This window comes from Mandrillus leucophaeus, unplaced genomic scaffold, assembly GCF_000951045.1.
Source record: "Mandrillus leucophaeus isolate KB7577 unplaced genomic scaffold, Mleu.le_1.0 Scaffold380, whole genome shotgun sequence".
Classification (NCBI taxonomy): Eukaryota; Metazoa; Chordata; class Mammalia; order Primates; family Cercopithecidae; genus Mandrillus; species Mandrillus leucophaeus.
This window is the reverse complement of record NW_012104032.1, coordinates 1,936,268-1,953,848: the sequence shown is the minus strand read 5'-3', so window position 1 is coordinate 1,953,848 and position 17,581 is coordinate 1,936,268. Positions and strand designations below refer to the sequence as shown.

General features: G+C 43.5%; 1 pseudogene; it reads left to right on the top strand.

Moving 5' to 3' along the window:
* The first annotated feature begins 603 nt into the window (after nt 1–603).
* The window catches only part of LOC105547214, a 134,378-nt pseudogene continuing 117,400 nt past the window's right edge, over nt 604–17,581 (top strand).

The following is a 17,581-nucleotide window of genomic DNA, read 5'->3' as shown; positions in this document are numbered from 1 at the left end:
ACTTTCTGTCCTCCAGAAATTCTCATTGTAGGCCAAAGTAGTGAAAAGCACTGATTTTGGAACCAGGTTGAGATTCTGGCTCTGCCACTTCCTATTGGTGACCTTGGGCAAATTAGGTGACCTTCTTTGTATCAGTTTCCTCATCTGTAAAATGAGATACTAAGAGTAGCTTCCTGTTCCTTGTGAGGAATAATGATAAATCATGTAAGGGCCCTCGGTGCCTGGCCTGGTAGGTGCTGTACACACGTTTGTGGGGTTTATGGAAAATTGCTGACTTGGCATTCTGATTCATCCACGGTAGACTCTGTGAGCCTGCTCAGGGTGCTGCTGCCTAGAAGTTTGCTAGAGGGAGGGTGTTCCAGGTAGAGGGCATGGTTTGCTTGAGTCTTGGAAGGGTGAACAGGCTATAGGTAGCTGAGGTGGTTGCAACCTGGGCACATGGGGCAGAATGGTGGGAGATGAGACAGAGCCGATTGGGGCCAGATCCCATGAGTATGGGCAACAACAGTTTGTACTGTGCTAATACATTCTGATTTCATCCTATAGGCCACGGTGGTGCCCTGGAGAATTTTAATACATTCTGATTTCATCCTATAGGCCACGATGGTTCCCTGGAGAATTTTAGGCAGGTGAGTGACAAAATGGAATTTGTGTTTTAGATTTCGAGATCCTTGACAGTGGGGTGGGGTGGGGGGCTTGTTCATCCTTGTGACTTCAGTAAGTCACCCATCTTTTGACTCAGAGCAAGAAATCAACGAGCATTTGCGAAATGAGTGAAAGACAATGCCGGAGACTATGGAGGCCAGATGGGCATTAGGGAGACCACCCAGGGCCTGTTGCATTAGCCCAGGTGGGAGCAATGAGGGTGTGGACAGAGGCAGCAGGAGGTACTGGGGAAGGTCACAGCAAAGATGACTTTATCTTTTTAGCTAGGGTGATGGCAAAACTACTAAAAATGAAAGGAAAACAGGAGGAAGACCAGTGTGCTTAAGTTTAGGACAACAACACAATGTGAAGTACCCAGTGGATGTCAATGAGTTTTTTCTCTTAATAATTTGCCTGTAAGCAAGGCTGTCATTGCTAACCCTTCTGATGAGCTCTCTTGAATCTTTGAGGGGACCAATAATGGCAGTTTCAAGGTGGGATCTGAAAAAAAAAAATCATGTGAACAGTTTTCACCCATATATTTTAGGTTACATATGTTATGAGACATGTTTGAAAAGGCATGTATAAGCAAATTTGTCTAAATTCAAATGTTACAAACACACAGCTATATATTTGTGTATGTTGTGTGTGTATCCCCAACTCTATACTACTGGAAGTTGTGGAGACAAGCAGTACCATCTGACCCTGGCCCTGGGGCCTCTCAGTTGCCTGAAAATGAGCCAGCTCTCAGACTCAATGTCCCACGGGACGGAGGGCTCCCAAAGTCTCCAAGTTCTGGATGTGGTGACGTCTGAGAGAATTTCCCTACACAGTAGCCACCTAAGATTGAAACTGCTTGGTGTGTTATCTAACATGTTTATTCCCCCACGCAAGACTACCTTTATACATACCTCATTGAATGGAAGAAAATCAAGGGGTGGAGTTTCCCTGCTGGCATCCCCATGGCACATTTATCCATTTGGCCCAAGCACACCTTTCAACAGGAGGCTGGGAGGGCAGGGACCTGGCTGGGCTGATCCTGCTCTCATGAGTTCCAGCTGCACCAAATGACGCTGGTTGGTGTCTACCCTGCGCCCTTTACACAAACACCTGTGCAATCTTGTTTTAGATCCTGGGGAAATAACAACTGATTTCTGTGGATGAGAAGTTCATATCAGGTAGCAGGGGAAAATTTATTGTTTCATCTCATAACACATGTGTTTTAATTATTTCTGCAATCAGATTTAACAAAGCTCTAAAATGAAATTTAAAGTAGCACAAGGATTTTATGAAGATCTTGTATAATAAATTTCAGCTATATTGCCTTATTTACAGAATCTAAAAGACTGCTATTTGCTTTTCTTATTTTTTCAAGGGGAAAAAATTTTAAATCTTTCTCCCCAGGTCTCTTGAATAATAGTGGTGTATTTTTCTCTGTCGTGGCGTGCAGAAAGGCCCTCTTCTGCTGAGTGTATGGATTTTTTTTTAAGTTAACGATAGCGGTTTGTTTGAAGTAGATTTTTGTATGTGTGTGTTTGAGGTGAAATTCCTGCAAAGAGAGAGGTGAAATAGTCATCTGGGTTCTTGCTGTGACCAAGAAGGTTTCATCTCTTATGGGGGAATGAAAATAACACTTAAAAATCTTAGCTGGCTTTGTCATGTAGTCAAGTATTAAAAAATAACAAAAGCCTCATCAATGACATTACCAGATTTTTTTTTTGTTGTTTTATTATTATCATTTTTTTGAGCACCCACACTGGAGTGCTGTGGCATGATCTTGGCTCACTGCAACCTCCACTTTCCAGGACTCAAGCCATCCCCTCACCTCAGCCTCTCGAGTAGCTGAGACTACAGGTGTGTGCCACCACACCCAGCTACTTTTTACATTTTTTTGTGGAGATGGTGGGGGGTGTGGTCTCACTATGTTGCCCAGGCTGGTCTCAAGTTCCTGAGCTCAAAGCCATCTGCCCACCTCTGCCTCTCAAAATGCTGGGATTATAGGTGTGGGCTACTGTGCCCAGCCTAAAGCACTTTGACTTTCTAATTAGTCAGGATACACTCGATGCTGGTAACTGCTACCCGCATCAGGGATACCTGAAAGTATCTCTGAACATCATCTCTAAGGGAAAATGTTTTGAAAAAAGTGAAAAGCTATGTGAGGAAGTACAGAATCACAAGTCACATAGAAACAAAACAGAGCCAAAATATAAATACAGAGTGTGTGTGCATATACACACACACACATTTTTTATATGCCTTATACTTTCTTCTACTCTGAAATAGAGAGTATTATCATTCTCTTCTTTATATTCGGGAATGTAATAGGTAATTACATATTTTTAGTGATCCCATACAAATCTTGATAAAGTTGACCCAAAGTAGGAAACTGTAGTTAAGCTTAGTCTTAGTTTTGGTGGCATAAAATAAGGGAGGACTAGCCCAGGAAACTGTGGGCAGTGTCCACTACCTACTTTTTCTGCCCTGTGGTTCTTTATAGTCCTTGTAAAACCAGTAGATAACAACAGTAACTAAGGGTGTAGACCCTGGAGATGGATCAGAAGGAAACCTGGAGACTGTGAAGTGAGTTAGTAAGAGCTCTACACCCAATAGGACAAGGAAGACAATACTAGCTAGCTCATTCCTTTCTATTTCCAACTTCTAAACATGAAAAGCCACTTTTTCGGTATGTGTTTTTCTGGAAGGAATGATTGGAATATCCAAGGACGTGAGGGGAGAGGAAAGTGGTAAAATGGCATTTGCTGTAAAGGGGTGGGAAAAAAACGGAATTGCTCCAAGGTTGGTTGTGTTCTTCCAGCTCCATCTATGATAAAGAGAATGAACAACTGGGTGTTTTCCTTCTGGACAATGATTATGACATGGATTACTACTGGGACGAGAAGCATCACCACTGTGGACAACACAGAAGAGAAGTATTATTGAGAATCACTTATAATGAGATGCTACTTCAAATTAGGAAAAATTTGATAAACAAATTTATAATACAAACGATTATAAAGACCTAAAGGCCATTCATGACAGAATTTTTAAAATGATGTGTTAATTATAAATACCAGTACCTTGCTAATTAATGTGCCTTGCTTGGGCATGTCAAGTATATAACCTATTAATATAATCTATCTGGACTGAAATGCCTTATTAAGACCCCATTCTGTAAGAGATATTTTATTCCCTGGTTTTGGGACCTGACCACTACTAATTTGAATTTTTACTATAGTAATTCCTAGGAAACGTTCAATAAAAATTTTTAGATGAATTGCTCTCAAGCCCAATTCAATGCCTGTTAATTTGTTAAGAAGATAACTAATGAGTCTGCTTATCCAGAAAGGGTATGAAAATGAGGAATTCTGGAGTTGACAAATGATGCTTATATAGGCAGCTAGTTTTAAAAAAGTACGAAAGTTTAGAGTTCCATTTCAAAGGTTACCAAAACATGGAGTCCACATCAGCTGTTGGGAGGGGAGCCCATGGCAGGATAGTCTGAGGTGGCAGGGGTGCACACTCAGGTCATGGGAAAACACTTCTCAAAAACAAATGACAAGAGGCTGAAGTGTGGGAATAACAAGATTTTACTCCCCCCGCCCCAAGTTATGTTAGGGCTGGTAAGAAGAAAGCATCAATGGTATTGAGTCCACTGGGGGCTCACTTCTGGGTGCTAGGCAACAAGGTATGAGTTTTGAGCTGTCCAAAGCCAGTGGTTTTTCTCAAATTTAGATAAATCTTCCCATTTCTTAGTTTTGGGACAAGGATTTTGTTTGTTTGTTTGTTTCTTCCTTAAACAAAGGATTCTTGGATTCGAAATTAAGAATGACTGCAATAAAATTTAGCATGCATTCTGTTTCAACCCCAGCTGGTCTGACACCACCTGGCATACTAAAATTCTGGTGGTAACCTCCTGGAGCTAGTGCAGACCCCATCAGTTACAGGCTCAGTTCTCCATAAGACTTCCTTCACTTTAGTTGCCAGCTGCAATTCAGAGGTCCTTAAGCCACCTGCACTTTTGACCAAGTGGCTACAAATTTAGGAGTTCTCACAAACCCCTCAGGTTAAAAAATTCACTAGTATGTCTCACAGAGCTTGAGAAAACACTTTTTAAAAAAATAATTACAATTTTATTATAAAGGATGCAGATCAGGGGTAGCCAAAGGAAGGGATACACGGGGTGAGTTCTGGGAGAGTCCAGAGTGTGGAGCTTCTGTGCCTTCTCCTGTGGAATCAGGGTGCTGTCACCCTCCTGACACATCAATGTGTTCACCAGCCAGGAAGCTACACTAAGCTTTGGTGTCCAGAGTTTTTACTGGGGTTTCATTATGTAGTCATAGTTCATTAAATCAGTGGCCAACTGATTGAAGCCAATCTCCACCCTCCTTTGCTCTCCAGAGGTCAGACTGAGCTGACATCACATTTCTCAGAGTCCCAACCTTCTAATCATGTGGTTGGTCTTTCTGCTGAGTCTTTCTGGTGAACAGCCCCATCCCGAAGCTATCTAGGGGGCCACCATGAGTTTCCTCATTAGCATGAACTCACCTGGCTCATGAATAATGAAGACACTTCCATCACTTGGGATATTCCAAGGGTTGTAGAAACTCCATGCCAGGAACCCTGGACTAAGACTAGACAAATTCTTTATTAAACACCACCACAGGAACACAGGTAATGTGGTCCTGCTTTCAGAGAATGAACTTTAAATGATGTGCAGGGGTTCAGATTTGTTTTCCAAATGGGCCAGGGTGATCTTACCAAAACACGTGTGCTTGAAACCCTTCAGTGGCCTCCCACTATTCTTAGGACGAAGAGTAAAATCCCTAACCAGGCCTCCTGGGTCCTGCATGGCCTAGCTCCTGTCCTGTCTGACCTCATCTGACACAGCTCTTGCTCCTTGCTCTCATGGGCTGGCCCTTCAGTTTCTTGAATGCACTTGCTGTCTTGTCTGGGCCTCTCCCCTTGTTGTTCTGTGCTCGGATCTGTCGTCTCCCCAGCCTCTTGGTCTATGTGTTCCTACAGCACTTTGGCTGCTTTCCTTCATGGTCCTTGATCTGTCTTCCCTATTAGCTGTAAGCTCCAAGGTGAGCTGTTTGTGCTCGTGGTTGTATCCCTGCCCCCAAACTGGTAAGTTCCTAGTACAGAGAGGATGCTCCATATACCTTTGTTGAATGAATTAATGAAGTGGTTCTAATTCACCCCCAGGGAATTGGCAAAAACCCTTGCCCAGGGCTGAGAGAATACTGTTTGCTCTGCCTGGACTTCCCTTGTTCTTGTGTTTTCATGTTCTGCTTATTTTTATTCTTGGTGTCTCTCATTATTTTTGCCCCATGTCATTCTGTACAGGGCTCTATCTGAAGTCAGGGCCTTTGCTTATGCACTTGCTCAAAGTCTGCCCCTCCAGAGTCTTAATCAGTTGTAATCCTGAGGAGACTCTAATGTGTTTTACAAAACCCCTGCTGCTAAGTTACTAATTTGGGGAAGGCTTCTGGCTCTCCGTGGTATGGGGATTCTACCTGTGCTGCTGCTCTGCTTTGAGCCTTTTTAAAAAGCCTGCTTTCTTTGTGCCATATCCTAGCTTGGTCTTTTAACTGCTGTGTTGTTCTAGGTCATTCCTTACCTTCGTTTTTCCTGTTTAACACCATTAAGCCTCTCCTGGGCAGTACCTGCCCGTAAGGTTGTTTCTGTTAAATGACTTGATGCCTATTTTCAGGTGTATTAGTCTTGGTAAGTATAATAATTATGCTGGGCCGGGCGCGGTGGCTCAAGCCTGTAATCCCAGCACTTTGGGATGCCGAGACGGGCGGATTACGAGGTCAGGAGATCGAGACCATCCTGGCTAACACGGTGAAACCCCGTCTCTGCTAAAAATATAAAAAATTAGCCGGGCGAGGTGGCGGGCGCCTGTAGTCCCAACTACTCGGGAGGCTGAGGCAGGAGAATGGCGTGAACCCGGGAGGGGGAGCTTGCAGTGAGCTGAGATCCGGCCATTGCACTCCAGCCTGGGCGGCAGAGCGAGACTCCGTCTCAAAAAAAAAAAAAAAAAAATTATGCTGGAAGGATATAGGAAACAGACACAGAGGAATTAAGTTAATGTTACTCGAGAACATACAGCTAGTTAGCAGCATAACTGGAATTAGAATGCCAAACTCCTGACCTCATCATATCTAGCTGTTCTTTCCACTCTACCCTGAATTGGCTCACATTTGTGAACTGGCTCACATTTGTGAATAGGAAATTGTGTTGGCTATCTTTCCACTTATCAAAGTGTTTGGAACCATAGCAAGCTACTTGCCCTATTCATATCATATTACCTCATTTGATTCTTGGACTGCAGAAACTGGGAGAAGCCATTAATAGCAGTAAACTCGACTTTTCTCAGCTTTCCCCTTCAGATGTTCTGAACAAAGAGAACAAGGAACCCAGATCGCAAAAAGCTCCAATTAAAGGGAATTTGACTGCATATTCAGATGTTAAAATTACTACCAACCCTCTAGGTTTCCCTTCAGTGTCCATGTTGTAAAAAATGGCTGGAAAATGTATTCATATTTGCCACTGATATGTTCATAGAATAGATGAGAAAAAAACACCTCGGTATTCCCACCTGAGATAAGAAGGTGTTCTGAAAATATCTTGTTGGCTGGGCATGGTGGCTCATGCCTATAATTCCAGCACTTTGGGAGGTCAAGGCAAGAGGATTACTTGAGCCCAGGAGTTTGAGACCCGCCTAGACAACATAGGGAGACCCTGTCTCTATAGAAGTATTAAATTTTAAAAAAAATTTGGCTGGGCGTGGTGACTCACGCCTGTAGTCCCAGCACTTTGGGAGGCCAAGGTGGGTGGATCATGAGGTCGGGAGATCAAGACCATCCTGGCTAACATGGTGAAACCCTGTCTCTACTAAAAATACAAAAAATTAGCTGGGCGTGGTGGCGGGAGCCTGTAGTCCCAGCTACTTGGGAGGTTGAGGCAGGAGACTGGCATGAACCCCAGAGGTGGAGCTTGCAGTGAGCTGAGATCACGCCACTGCACTCCAGCCTGGGCGACAGAGTGAGACTCCATCTCAAAATAAATAAATAAATAAATAAATAAAAAATAAAAAATTTATAAAACAATAAAATTTAAAAATCTTATTATGAATGGCTTGTTTATGGTCATCACAAAGATTCATAAAAGATGAAATGTAGATATAATTTAAAGGAGATAAATTTTAGAGTTTTATGAGATTAAAAAATAAAAAAGGGCCGGGTGCAGTGGCTCACACCTGTAATCCCAACACTTTGGGAGGTCGAGATGGGTGGATCCCTTGAGCCTAGAAGTTAGAGACCACCCTGGGCAACATGGAAAAACCCCATCTCTACCAAAAATACAAAAATTAGCTGGGAGTGTTGGCGTGCACCTGTAGGCCCAGTTACTCAGGAGGCTGAGGTGGGAGGATCGCTTGAGCTCAGGAGGTGGAGGGTGCAGTGAACTGAGATTGCACCACTGCACCCCAGCCTGGGTGACAGAGTCAGACTCTGCCTTATAAATGAATAAATAAAATAAAACATAAAAAATAAAAAGGTTGCAGAGAAAGAAAGTTTTCAGCTCTTCCAGTGGATCTGACAGGTGCTTGAATTCTGCCTTTGATCATCTTGTTTTTTGTCTGTAGTCCTTGTGTTAAAAGGGATAAAATGGAGATGATTAATCCCCAGACAAGCAGGTCACCTGATAAATTGGAAGAATAAATACCCGACAAGATGACCCGTCCTTCTAAAATGTGTGCCTCTCCTCTGAGGTTTAAGGACATTTTTTGTCTTCCCCATAAAGCCTCTCCAGTGTCATGAGTCCCGGGCCTTCTTGCTGTAGACCCTGCTTCCACAGTCCACACTTCACACAAAGCCACGACACTGTGTTTCATGATTTAGAAGAGGGTTTCCCTTTCTAAGGAGGATACAATCAGACTTTTTTGTTTGTAAAGCCCAAGTTAATAACCTTTCAAAACGGATCTCAAAATGGAATGGCCCACGCTGACAAACTTGGTCAGAATTCTGGCACACAGAGTAAGCAGCCCTGTGCATCACAAGGCACTGTGCCCCCAGGCATGTTTCTCAATCCTTACATGTTGTTTTGTCAATCTTTTCATGTCACTAATGGAGGAAGATGGTAAAGCAGTTCAGCTCCTTGTCCCTTTCCTCTGTTGGTTCCTGTACTAGGTGTCTTCTCTTTGCCTTTCTAGAGCCACATTTTACCTGTCCACTCCAGACCAAGGAGGGAGGCTGGCCCAAATGAACATCATCAACAGACTCATGCTTTCTGGCTTCTAGCTGGGTTTGGGTAAAGGAAGTCATCAGCAGGCACTGGGAAGTGGGGTGCAGAGTGAGGTGGGGAGTTTATTACTGCAGCTCACTCCCAGTTCAAGAGGGTTAGCTCCTCCCACTTCTGATGGGTGGTCTTTTCCTGTAGCTGCTCTCTCAGGGTGCCCAGAATCTCCCTTCCCTGACAGCCTTCACGCTTAGAGATGGTAACCAAGGAACTGCACGACCCATTGTTGGTTTCATAAGTTCTTCCTACATATTGGTAATAGTCCCTTTATTAAAAATTCCTCAACTAGCCTGTTTGCACAAGCCATCAGGTTCTTGTGGGGATTCTAATTGATAGTACTTTGTTGTGTTTCTCTCTCACTTTTTCTCTTTTTTTTTTGTTCTCTTATTCTCCTTTGTCCCACTCCTCTCCTCCAATTTCTTCTCCGTGTCTACCATTTTTTCTTTCTATCCCTATCTCCTCCATCTGAATACTCAATTTTTTCTCTGTTGTTTTAAAGTATTACTATTAAAGTAATACAGCCCGGTGCGATGGCTCACGCCTGTAATTACAGCACTTTGGGAGGCTGAGGCAGGCGGATCACGAGGTCAGGAGATTGAGACCATCCTGGCTAACATGGTGAAACCCCATCTCTACTAAAAATACAAAAAAAATTAGCCAGACGTGGTGGCGGGCACCTATAGTCCCAGCTACTGGGGAGGCTGAGGCAGGAGAATGATGTGAACCCAGGAGGTGGAGCTTGCAGTGAGCAGAGATCGTGCCACTGCACTCCAGCCTGGGTGATGGAGCGAGACTTCCTCTCAAAAACAAAACAAAACAAAAAACCCAAAAGCAAAACCAGAAACAAACAGACAAACAAAAAGTAATACTGCATTTATTTACCTTATTTAGGAATGGAGATGAGCATCAATTAACAAAAAACTTAAATAATTTGAAGAACACAAAAACAAGATATGGTGGCTGCTGGGAGTGTAAAATGGTACAACCACTTTGGAAAACAGTTTGACAGTTTCTTAAAAAGTAAAATACACATCGACCATGCAATCTAACCATTCCATTCATAGGTATTTATCCAAGAAAATAAAAAGCATATGAGGACTTTTACATGAATGTTTGTAGCAGCTTTATTTTAAAAAGCCAAAAAATGGAAATAATCCAAAAGTCTACTAACAAGTGAGTGCTTAAAGTATATCTAAGCAATGGAATACTACTTAGCAACAAAATGGAATGAAATATTGATATATGCAACAGCACGGTTGGATCTCAAGATAACTAGGCTGTGCGAAAGAAGCCAGACAAAAAAAGAGTACATACTGTATGACTCTAGTTATATATAAAAGCAACTAATTTATAGTGACAGAGAACAGATCAGTTGTTATCTGGAAAGCAAGGGCTCAGGGAGGACCAAGAGTTATAGATTATGAGGTGTGTAAGCTAACTTTTGAAGATAATGAATATGTTCACTATCTTGACTATGATGATTGTTTCATGTGTGTATACATATGTCAAAACTTATCAAATTGTGCACTTTAAATATGTGCAGCTTATTTAAATATGTCAGTTACACCTCAAAAAGCTGTTAAAAATTACACACAGTGATGAGTTTAAAGATGGTGTATTACTTTCCTGTTGCTGCTGTAACAAATTACCCCACGCACTTAATGGCTTAAAACAATGTAAGTGTATTCTTTTACAGTTTGCAGGTCAAAGGTCCAACTAAGATCAGTATCACTGGACTCAAGTCAAGGTATGGGAAGGGCTGATCTCTTTTGCAGCATCTTAAGGGAGAATCTATTGTATTCTTCAGCATCTGCTTGCCACCTGTTTTCCTTCTCTGTGGCCTCTTCCTCATCTTCAAAGTGAGTTACTTAAATCTCTGCATCATATCACCTTCTTTCCTCCGTGCTAAAATCACCTCCTCTTCTCTTCTCCTTCATGTAAGTACATTTATTATAACTACATTGTGATTACATTTATTGCCCACTCAGACAGCCCAGGATAATCTCCCCATCTCAAGATGCTTAACTTAATCACACCTGCAAAGTCCTTTCTGCCACATAAGAAAACGTTTGCAAGCTCTGGGGATTAATGTGGGTATATTTGGGGCCATTAGTCAGTCTACTGTAGATGGTATATTGTTCACTCTGTGAAAATGCATATTGCTTAGTATCTAGGAATGGCTTATCTCCTTTTGATTTGCACTGAAGTATTTATAAGTAGTGTTGGCTCTTGAAGAGAGGGGAACAACTTCCAGGTTGGATATTATATGAAAAAGCTCACTGTGCAGAAATCATCCACTTCCTGTGTGGAATTATAAGGCATCCCCAGTATAGCAACCTAAACATGTTAAGTCCATTCTCACATGGGCCATACTTTTTCTTGAAGAAAGGGCTTAGGCAGCTGGGGGAAGGAGGACCCTTTAGACGATTGTTATGATTTTGTGCAAAGCTAATCCTTAGCTCAAAGGCTTCAGTCTGCCCCTTGTTAACCCATCTTTAATCATATCTGTGGTCTGACCCGGGAGATGCTGGGAAAATCCTCACCACCTGATTGCCAAAAGCAAACATCAGGGCCTATGTGTGGAGCTACTTCTAGGGAAGCTACTGAGGTGATACTGTCATTCCTAAAGTAGGGTAGACCCTTGAGCTTTGTTGACCGCAGACCTTGACCCTGGTGAACCTTCTCAGAAAAGCAGGGAGTCTAGAGATAGGGTGTATTATGATAGGGAACAGGGTCAGAGGGAGATTTTGCCTCTTAAGTCCCGCAGGGGTAGCAGATGGAGTGATGCTGTGACTGCCTACACCCTCTAGAGTGGCTGCCTCTTGTCTGCAGTCTGGCCCACACCGACAGTAGGCCCAATTTGTGGAAGCAGCCTTGCCCAATCCAGAAATGTCTCCAAGACTGAGAGTTCTTCAGTGTGATCTCCTTCAAAAGGGAGACAGTCATAAACAAATGACAAATGCAAACAAATAGAGACTGGGGATAGCTAGTGGTTGGGCTTTGAGTATCTCTAGCAATGCCTGTGGGGCTCACGGGATGGTTCTTGATCTGTAAATTGACAGGGATAGCCCACATTTACAGAGTACTCTCCTGTGGGCAGGGGAGAAGGTCTTATTTGTTCCTACTTGTTGCTCTGACAGGCCAGGTTTCCTCCATGTAGTTTAGCATCTGGGGACTCTGTCTTTCCTATGCAAAGGATCAGGTGAAGGAGGTGTGGGAGCCTGGGGAGAAATGGGAATGAGCTCCTTGAGTGCGGACACAGCTGAAGTTCCTTCCCTTGCCTGAAGGGGCCAGCAAAGACCCAGATAGGGTGGAGACGTCTTGACTCCCAGGAGGGAAAAAAAATTTCTAACAGCCCATAAAACCCAGGAGATGGACAACTCCTAACTAGCAACTGTGTGATTTCTCTGCCTGGACATTGACAGATCCTCCCACAGGGTTCCCTCCCTGCCTGGAGATACTTGGGCTGGCCCTAGATGTTGGAAAATGGCAGTCTGTGTGGGATTCAGGAGAGGGAGTGCTCCCAAGGGCCTGGATGGAAGGGGCCACAAGGGTATAGGATCTCCCACGGAGTAGCTTTGCCCTCTTGGATATTCCTGGGATGCCTGTGCCCCAGCCAGAGCCTGTAATCAAGCCATCAGAACTAATAAGATAATTTCCACATTAAATTAAACTGTGGATGAAGGATAGGGATGCAGGAACAGACTAATGGCTCTAATGATTTTCCCCAACCTTTCACATCTCAATATAGTGCAGTCATCAGACTCCTTGTTCATGTGCTAGAAAAATGATGACTCCTCGGAGAAGCTGCTGGCAATGATCATTTAGTTTCTAATTCTTTTGTGTTTAGTTGGGTGGGGTCAGGCAGGATAAACCATGGTAGAGGAGAACAGTCAATCACAATCTGCTCCGTAGATAAGCATCTCTTTTCCTACCCAGTTTCACTGGTTGCCGTATTTTCAACAATCAAGAATATTCTTATTTTTTAATTTACAAAAGTAAATTCTTCTTATAAAAAACAGATAAAAAACAAAAGCCTCCTTTTACTTTACTCCTCCCATCTACTCACTTTCTCAGAAGTATCTATCATTGTTGATTTGGAGAATGTCCTTCTCTCTATATGTAGTGGTTTGAAAATATGTCCACAACTATTTGATATGACTTCTTTCAAAAGGTGGAACCCACTCCCCTCACCTTAAGTGCAGGATGGACTTAGTGACTCATGTTTAAAGCATAGAATGTGGCAGGAGTGATGATTTATGATGTCTGAGACTCAGATGTAAGTGGTGTTGAGCCTTCCTCTCTTGTTTTCTCCAACCCCTTGTTCTGGGGGAAGCCAGCTGCCATGTTGTGAGGACACTCAAGCCAACCCAAGGAGAGTAATGTGTGTTGAGGAACTAAGGCCTCCTGCCAGCAACCACATGAAGATCCATAAACAGATTATTGTAATGGATTCTGCCACCTGTGAGGGCATAGGCTCCCAGATGTCAGGGGTACTCTGAAATTCAGGATTCCCAGGTACAGGAAAATGAGCAGAGGACAGAGCACACAATCCCCAGGCACATTTTTATATTGACATGCAGTACCTAAGGATGTATATAACAGGTGTGTCTATTTTCAGTAGCTTGGGTTATGTGGTGGTTGCTGATATTTGCTGCATAGTCGCCCTTCAGGGTTAGAGGATTTATTACCCTAGCTGCTGGGAGAACTGCTGGCAGAAAGCCCTCACCCATCAACCTCCTCTGCGATTTCCTAAACTGAAGAGAGCCATTGTGCCCAGGGTTATGCCACTTCCCAGCAGCCCACATCCAGGATCGAATAATGAGTGGTATAGAGCCCGGCCCTTACACCCCAACTCAGGAGAGGCTCTGATGGCCATCCCATCTTCAGAACTCCCTGCAGGATTGGCTGAGGCATTCATTGAGACTGCATTGCAGCTGAACTTCATCATCTTCCCATTCCCACGTCGTTCCCTTCCCTTTCACAGGTGTTGATACTCAAAGCACTCCCCAGTGAGCCTCTTGCATATAACCTCCACCTTGGAGTCTGCTTCCTGGAAACACAAGCAGGGACAGTGGGTTGTTCCAGGATGTTCTTGGAAAGCAGATGAAGAGACAGTGTCTTAGAGCAGGATTACTGGCCACCCATCTGGCATCACTGGTGGTAGGTGGGGCATCGATAGCTAGTAGCAGAAGGTGGTGGTGCAGTCGCTCACTGGTGATGCGCTGCAATGGTGTACTTGTGGAAGGGAGTGCATTAACTGGAACAAGGTATTAGGCATTTGAGAAATATGGGGGGTGTGGTAACTATACTGATGCTCTCCTGAGGATAATGAAAAGCTGAAAGTAATTAATCAGGTATTACAAGCTAAGTGTTGGCTGGGCATGGTGGTTCACAGCTGTAATCCTAGCACTTTGGGAGGCTGAGGGGGGTGGATCACTTGTGGTTAGGAGTTCAGGACCAGCTTGGGCAACATGAAGAAACCCTGTCTCTACTAAAAACACAAAAATTAGCCCGGCATGGTGGCAGGTGCCTGTAATCCCAGCTACTTGAGAGGCTGAGGCAGGAGAATCGCTTGAACCCCGGAGGTGGAGGTTGCAGTGAGCTGAGATTGCACCACTGCACTCAAGCCTGGTAAGTGCAGAGTGAGACATCGCTAAAGAGAAGAAAAAGCTGTCAAAGCTGGAGGACCTTTTAAAAAAGAGTAGAGGAGCTCCAAAGGAGGTTAAACTCCCACATAAGGCAGGTCTGCTATGCCAAGGACAGGGCATCTGGGTGGGAAGAAGTGGGACCCTGACACATATCTGAGTTGATGTCCCCAGATCTTGACTTCCCAGTTTCCCTGGGAACCAAGGGTTAGAAGCAGGAGTCGCTCTGTTTACCATCACACCCAGTGGCCAACTCGGGGACATCCCACACCCTGTACCCTGCTGCATTCCTACATCTGTGGACTCTGTTAATTTAGAGGTCTTAGATCTCAAAGGGGAATGCCTTTATTTGGGAGTAAGCAAAAGCCTTGTTCAGCTCTAAGCTATGGCTGCCATTTGGATACTTTGAGCTTCTTGTGACAAAGAACAGCAGGGAAATAGAGGATTCTCATCCTCACAGGACTGAATGACCCTTATCATTAAGTGGGGTCAGGACACATTGAGAAGGCAGTATGGGGAATCTCTTCAGGTATAAATGGATATAAGCCCTTGACACAGAAATCTACTTTATGGATGTACAGCTAGTCATCTGTATCCATGGGTTCTGCATCTGATGGATTTGACCAATGGTATGTTGAAAATACTTTGTTAAAAATTGTGTCTGTACTTAATATGTACAGACTTTTTTTTCTTGTCATGATTCCTTAATCAATACAGTACAACAACCATTTACATAGCAGTTACATTGTATTAGGTATTATAAGTAATACATAGATGATTTAAAGTATATGGGAGGATGTGCTTAGGTTATATGAGATTTTGGCATTTGCAGGAGCTTAATGACATTTGGAGGTGGAGCCTTTGGGAGGTAATTAAGATTAGATAAGATCATCAGTGTGGGGCCCCCATGATAAGACTGGTGGTTTCATAAGAAGCAGAAGAGAGACCTAAACTGGCACACACACTTCCCTCTCACTATGTGATGTCCTCTGTCATGTTATGACATAGTGAGAAGGCCCTCACCAGCAGCAGCCTCTCAACCTTGGGCCACCCGAAGAAATGTAAGAAATAAATTTCTTTTCTTTATAAATTATCTAATTTTTGATGTTCTGTTGTAGCAAAGAAAATGGACTAAGATAGTGGGTCTGGAGGACTTGGTTCTCTGTTAGGAGGAAATGCTGCCACCAGAGAACACACTAAAGGTTACCCTGAATCTAAAGGTATGATTACCCTCTGATTATTTTGGAATCCTCATGCTAGTAGAACAGCAGACAATGGACGGGAGATATAATTGCCTCTGATCACCATAAAGAAGTTGGATACCTGATACTAAATGGCGACACAGAGGAATATATCTGAAATTCAAGGGATCTGTTTGGGCATCTGTTGGTGGTCCCATGCCTCATATTAACCATGAACAGACAATTGCAGGGATGGTGGCCTGACAAAGGGAAGCAGAGGCTCAGATTCATCCAGGTTAAAGATCTGGTCACCTCCTAGGGTAAGTAAGCTTTGTTACATTAAATTTGAAGTGCTAATCAGACTATACAAGTGGAGATGTAGAGTAAGCAATTGGATACACAATTCTGGAGTTGGGAGAGGTCCAGGTTAGAAATATGTATTTAGGAGTCATCATCATGGATGAGTCTACCTAGTGGGTGAGTATAAGTTACAAAAAGAATTGAGATCTGGGTCACACCAATGTTTAGAGGACATGACCTTTCAGTATTTGTTTGCAGAGGTGACAGGTGGGAGGAAAATCAGGCATTTGGTATTCTCAAAACCAAGTGAAGATAGTTTCCAAGGAGGAGAGTTATCAGCTGTGTCAGATGCTGCTGGTAGTTGAAGTAAAATGAGGATCGAGTATTGACTCTTGGTTTTTGTGGTGTAAAATTTATTGGTGATCTTGACAAGATAGGTTTCAGTGGAATGGTAGGGGCACAAAACCTGAATGAGCTTGAAAATGGCGAGGAAACAAATAAGAGACAGTAGATGTAGAAAACCCTTTCAAAGAGTTGTGTTGTTTTAAAAAATGTGGGAGTCGGGAGAGAATAGGCCAGTGAGGAGGATCCCAGTGATCCAGGATAGAGGGTGAGCTGGTCAATGCAGGGATGCAAGGGTAGACCAGTGAGGAGCATCCTGGGATAGGTAGAAGGAGATAGGACCAGAATACAGGGTGGGGGTGCTTTTGGTCAGGAGCTCCTAAAATCTACCTAGAATCAGTGGAGAGAAGAGAGAGTGAATGGGAAGAGATGTGTTTGGGTGGAGAGATATGTGGTGGGAGCTTGGAAGGTCTCTTCTAATTGCTCAATTTTCTTAGAGAAATAGAAGGGGGGTCATCAGCAGAGAGTGAGAAGCTAGAGGTTTGAGGAGACATGGGAGGATGCATATAGGCTATATGCAAATATCATACCATTCTATACAGCATCCATGGATGAATCACACAGTTGTCAAGGGAGTGGGAGTATGAATGCAGGTAAAGTGTGAAGCTGGGCAGTATCAAGGGGTCACCCAAAATTAGGGGTCAGGGAGTTAGATTATGGATTTCATGATGTGACTGGGTAAAATGTACTTTCATTAGCTTGCTGATTGATCTATATTGGCTCTGAAGAAGTCAGGTAAATTTTTTGTTCTTGGCCTTTATCCAACTTATCTTGAAAACTTTGGCAGTGTCACTAAGCAGTTGAGCTTCCTCTGTCCAAAGGTGATTATTCCCCTGGCTAATAACATAACCTATTGGTGAACGTTGAGAAGAGCTGAAAATGATTGCACACATTTAAATACCTGGAAAAGCCAGCTGCAGCACTAAATGTTGTGTATCCATGCTATCGTTGCTCATTTCTTGTAGAACTTTCCTTATCTGTGTTCTTTGATAAGAGTTGAGGTGTGGAGGGCCGGGCGCGGTGGCTCAAGCCTGTAATCCCAGCACTTTGGGAGGCCGAGACGGGCGGATCACGAGGTCAGGAGATCGAGACCATCCTGGC